The following is a 6,006-nucleotide window of genomic DNA, read 5'->3' on the forward strand; positions in this document are numbered from 1 at the left end:
TATCTATCTATTTATCTATCTATCTCTTACATAAAAAACTTTTCATGAATAAGAGAATATCTGGAAAATAATTTCCTATTGCAAACCATGCCATGGGGAAAACGAAAACATCAATTATAAGTTGTGAGGGAGCAGATGGAATAGTTTATATATGAACAAAAGCAGACTTATTATTGCATATTAGATAAATGATATACAACACACATACTCTCTCTTGAGTTTTTAATTTATGAATAAATATGACTCTTTTACATAACCAGACATTCACTAATGTCATGCTGTTTCAGAAACTTCTCCGGTTTCGTAAACCATCCAGGAGTGGCATAGTAATAACAGGACCATGAGAGAACGATTAAGGGACAATTTTTTTTTTTTTTTTCCTTTTTTCATCAAGCAACTAAAGCACGCTTTCCTTCACCATCCATTACAAGATAGTGAAAGAAAAATAAAAAATAAAAATACAACATACACATTCTGGTTAGTTGGAGGTGTAATACGGCTATAAATTTTACAAAAGCTTAGACTTAAACAAGATAAAAAGGTATATAGTTTGAGCATGAACATACTCAGAATGAAGGAGAATGAAGGAGAATTCTTGTATCTGATTGAAGGGATAAGGCATTGAGAATTCCACTCCTACTTGGAATTAAACTCTCAAATAGGTTTTAGTTGCAACAGACACTAACTCCTACTTGTCATAAAAAGATACGAAGATAAGAAGTTTAAAATAATCATCATTGCGAGTGGGGACTTCTCCAAAGGATAGCGTTTTAGTCCTTATATGGCTAGGACGTTGGCTGATTGGTATTAAGCTTTGTGTAACTCCATCTAGAAGTCATCTAGTCATAGTTAGACTAGGAAACGAAGTCCACCTCGGGTAGAATATGGTCCAATATCCATGCTCACGTAGAGCTATTGGGAATTTATGTGCATGTGGAACTATTGGGAAGAAGATTTGGGTGACTAGAAGTTCCTATGTATATCACGTGAAGATTTGGATATACATAAGTCAAAGCATTGTATACATCATAGCAAGTTTCCTATGCTTTGTATAACATGTCTGGGGGTACTTCAAGAAGAGCCAAAACTACGAGCTGGACATTAAAAAAAAAAATCTAATGGTCTGGATTCACAGTGGAAAAGTTTGGATCCTGAAACTAAGAGAATGGTGTATACAAAATTTAATACCATGCAAGTCGAGACTTCGCCCATTTTCCACACTCAAAATTGTGGACATGGTCAAGTCTCGAGGGGGCATTTGTAGGAGGCAAAATTTTAAGCCAATTATAAAATGCCACATCAAAATTTAGTGACAAATTTTAAAATAATATGTCATTAAATTAATTAAATCAAATGACGACATGCGTCATCCAAATTGGCATCACATTGGCATACCAAAATTTGCCATATGTCATTTGACCCAAAAGATAAAGATAAACTTCCTATTCAAATTTTATGGGCAATTATCTTTATTAAAATAAATAATAAATAAAATAAAGATAAATTTTCTATTCAAAATTGGTAGATAATTATCTTTATTAAATAAATTAAATAGAGATAATTATTTATCTTTGTTGATTATTATCTTTATCAAAATATGATATTTATCAAAATAGATAAATAAAGATAATTTTCTCTAAGAAGAATTTGGGCCAATCAAAAGTCTACTACATACTTCCAAGTATATCAATTCGAAGTGGAGCTTATCCTCTAAAATCACTATAAATAGAGGACATCCCTTCTCATTTTGACACCAAGTTTTCAAGAGGCCTAAGTTCTGGAGAAATTCCGTCTCAAGAAACTTTGAAGAACTTGAAGAACAACAAATCTCTATCAAGCTCAAGGCTAGAGATTCGTTGAGAAAACATTTCAATCCATCTTCCAACCAAATTCAAGAAGATCTATTGTTCAAGTTCTTTGAAGTTCTATTGGAATTAAGCTAAAAAAGCCTCCATAAACCTTAACAAACCCAAATCTTTGAAGCTCAACGGATCAAGCCTCTAAAGCCCTGAAGAACTTCAATCCTAGAGCCTTCACCTTCGAAGAATTGAAGAACAAAAAATCTCTAATAAGCTCGAAGCTAGAGATTTATTGTGAAGACCGATCAATCCATCTTCCAATTAAAGTCAAGAAGATTCTTGTTTGAGTCAAATTCAATGAAGATAGAATCAGAGGGTATTCTTTTGTAAGAGAATTGAAATAGAGATTGTACTCATTATACATCAATACAAATTTATATTTGCAAACCTATTTCTTTTCAATTGTTTGATTTTCTACAATTGAGAAAAATTTGTGTTTACACACAACTCTTACCACAACGTGAGCAAGTTATGAAAAAAGTTGTTGTAGAAGTTGTGATCTTAACATTTTACAGAAGAAGATAATAAAAATTTGTCAATTATAATAAGAGTGGGATCATGTAGACAAAAATTCCTTGTCAATGGATAATAATGAATTTTCGTGTTTCTTTTGCCAACAACTCACTCAAATAAAACAACATCAACAAAGGCACGAGTAGTACAAGGAAAAATAGATTCTCAAATTGACTCAAAATCTTCCAACATTTTCATTAAGAATTGAACAAGATGTGTTTCCTTCCTATACTAAGAATATAAGTTGGCATCAAACTTCTATTTTGGTTCCATGTGCTAATTGATCCCAAAGAACCTGTTGCTGTTTGGTGCCAACACCCATATAGATATGTAGATGTAGGTCTAGCACACACTCTTTGTCAAAGCTCCTTAAATGGAAAGACTTCCATATGTGCCGGGTGCATGAGATAAATGAGGTTATACAAGAAGCTTGCCAAAGAGTAAAATGAAGTCAACTTTTTCATTATTATTATATAGCCAAAATGGGCATTTGCCCCTTTCACCCAAAGCAAGTAGCAAAATACTCATGTTTTGAAATTATCTAGCAAAATGCCTATGTTCTGAAACTCGATTTTAAAAAAAATAGAGTTTCAATGAAAAACTCGATTTAATGAAAATCGAGTTTAAAACAAGGGCATATGGTTAAATAGTTTCAGAACAATGGCATTTTGCTATTTGTTTGGGACGAAAGGGGTAAATGCCCATTTTGGCCATTATTATATACAAAAGTCAAGCCACATGAGTGAAGATGTGTGTTCTCTTGTTTGTGTCCTAACTGTTGGAGAAGAAAGAAAAAGCTGAAGAAATTAGGGGAAAAAGATACCATTTTCTATTGTTTGGTTCACAAGGTTGAGAGAAAATTGTGGGTTCGATTTTTTTGCCTGGGCTCACCAAAATGTAGTTTTTTCACACTGAGGAGAAAATGGGAAGGAGAATGGAAGTTTAAATCAAGCGAATTAGGGGCTATTTGGATTTGTTGTTTCCATAACTCAAAATATGTGGGTCTCACAACTAAGAAATCTGTTTGGTTTTTGTTTCCATCACTCAATTTTCTGATTTTTGAGTGATGAGTTTTGGAAACTGAAAACACATTTTAGGTGTTTTCAGTTTCCAAAACTCAGTTTTCAATGACATTTTTGTAATTAAACACACACTGAGAGACCCACTGTCAGAGCAATAGCCGAAACTTTTTTTTTTTCCTTTTTCCTTTCGCACTGGTTGTCTTCTTCTTCTTTTTTTTCTTTTCCCTTTCATGCTGGGTCTGGTCTGGTCTTCTTCAATTTTTTTTTTTTTTTTTTTTTCACATTGGGTTTTTGGGTTTCGTTACATTTTTTTTTTTCCATTCCTTTTCATTGGGTTTCTAGTTTTGTTTTGTTTTTTTTTTTTTGTTTTTTCACGATCTTCTCACAATCTTTGCTCATAGTGGTGGGGACTATGGGTTGTTGTTTTTATTTTATGGTGTTGATGGTTGGAGTTTGAGTTTTGAGGGTGGTGTTCCTACAGCAACGATGATCGGAGTTTGAGGTCTGAGGGTGGTGTTCTTTAGATTTTCAGTGGTGGTGGTTGGTTGGTTGGTTTGGTGGTATGTGTAGTTGTTCTGATTTGGGTATGGTATGTGATTGTTTTGATTTTTCCAATTTGGGTATGGGTATGTGGTTATTCGGATTTGGGTGTGGTGATGTGGTTGTTTTGATTTGTTCCGATGGGTTTGAGGTGAGTGGTGGATGGTGGATGGGTTTGTGGTTGGGGGTGTTTGTTGATTGTGGCTGTGGGTTTGCTCGCCGTGAGTTTGGGTTTTGCTTGCCGTGAGTTTGGGTTTTGCTCACAGTGGTGGGGACTGTGGGTTCTTGCATTTGGATTCGTGTTAGTCTATCCACTTCATATATATATATATATATATATATATTGGCATTAATGGTGGATTGTGGATTTTTGTGGGTTGCTAGTGGTGGTGGTGGTGGTGTCAAGTATGTGTAGTGCAGCAGTGATGGTGTTCTGGTGGTGGTGGTGTGCAGCGTCTTCCCTTGGTGGTAGTGGTGGCGAGGCTTGGAGAGTCCATGAATGGGGTTTTGAAGTCTCTAGTTTTGGGAGAGTAATAGGGCTAAAGGGAAAAGGAAATGAAAAGTAAGTGATATGAAATGATGAAACGGTGTGAGGCGAGTAGGCTAACAAGAATGCCTGACATGGTGCTCAGGTATGGGTTTCACAAAAAGTAGAAAAAATTTAGTGATGAGAAGCTGAAAACACGTGCCAAACAGGTGGGGTATAGGAAATTGGGGTATTTTAAGTGATGAGTGTTGAGTGATGAGTAACGAAAATTGAGTGAAAATTGATCAGTGATGAAAAAAAAAAAAAAAAAAAAAGACCAAATAGGTCCTTAATCACTTGCCACAAATATTTTAAGTATTTTACACTTAATTTCTCTCTCTCTTAATGTCACCTGTACCTATTCAGCTGGTGGACGCCACTTAGGCTTTCTCTTTTTATTTATTATTATATTTTATTACAATATTATAATTTGTCAATTAAACGAATTTATTAGTTAAAAAAATTATTTTTATTCAATATATAGAGGGACATAATAGTAAACTCATACAAATAACATTTTCTATTATTTTATATTTCTTCTCAACCAAACAAAAAAGTTTTTCATTCCTCTACTTTTCCACCCCCAACTAAACATAAATGAAGGAAACTAAAATTTTTTCTATCCTCACACATTTTCATCCCCTTACAATTTCCCACTTTTTCATTTCCCTAACCAAACAAAGCCTAGAAGAGAAGTCATTCCGCCATTTGGAAAGAAGTCCCAGAGAGTTAAAAAATCTATCATGTATACACCCTTTCACATGGGGTGGATCCCATAACTGTGTGGTTCACCCAAGTGTGAAAGTTGATATGTAATACCACCTCCAAAGAAAGAGAGTGAGGGGAGTGCAATTTTTGAAGAATTGCATGAGAGAGAGCAAGTAGAAAAGATAAACACAAAGAGCAAGCGGAAACTGTGAGAGATATACAATGAGAGAGAGATCAATGAGTGAAAAAGAAAATGATAGTTTTTTTCTTTACTCAAGTTGTATTTCTAATTTATTGTTAACTCAAGTTTGGCATAAACTTGAGTATTGTAGTCTCTATTTTATATGGTGAAATTATTTAAGTTTGTCCCATAGTTTTTCTCTTCAAGGAGAAAGAGTTTTTTCACATAATATTTGGTGTTCCTATGTATGTCGTTTCTGCTGTGCTTGTTGAAATTTATTTTAATTTATATAGAATTTTTTCCAATAGAACCGACATTTCAAAATGAAAATTAGAGACAAATTGTCCTTTTTCTTGTTTTAAACCAATAAGATCTAAATTCAAGTTTGTATTTTCATTCAAAATAAGTCTTGACATAGCATTTTGCAAGAAAATCTCAGACTTTTGCAATTTCATGCTTTCCAAGTTGCATGCCTATTGAAGGATTCACAATTTAAAATCTTCATTCTTTTTGCATTCTTTTTTTTTTTTTGGATATTTTTTCACCAATAACATATTTCTATAAATCTGTTTACTTTAAAAGTGTTGCACATAGAGTTTTAGACAACCCTAAATCCTCAAAAGATAAGAAAGCGAGAGATTTATCCACAACACACTC

The sequence above is a fragment of the Quercus robur genome, chromosome 4 (genome assembly GCF_932294415.1).
Source record: "Quercus robur chromosome 4, dhQueRobu3.1, whole genome shotgun sequence".
Classification (NCBI taxonomy): Eukaryota; Viridiplantae; Streptophyta; class Magnoliopsida; order Fagales; family Fagaceae; genus Quercus; species Quercus robur.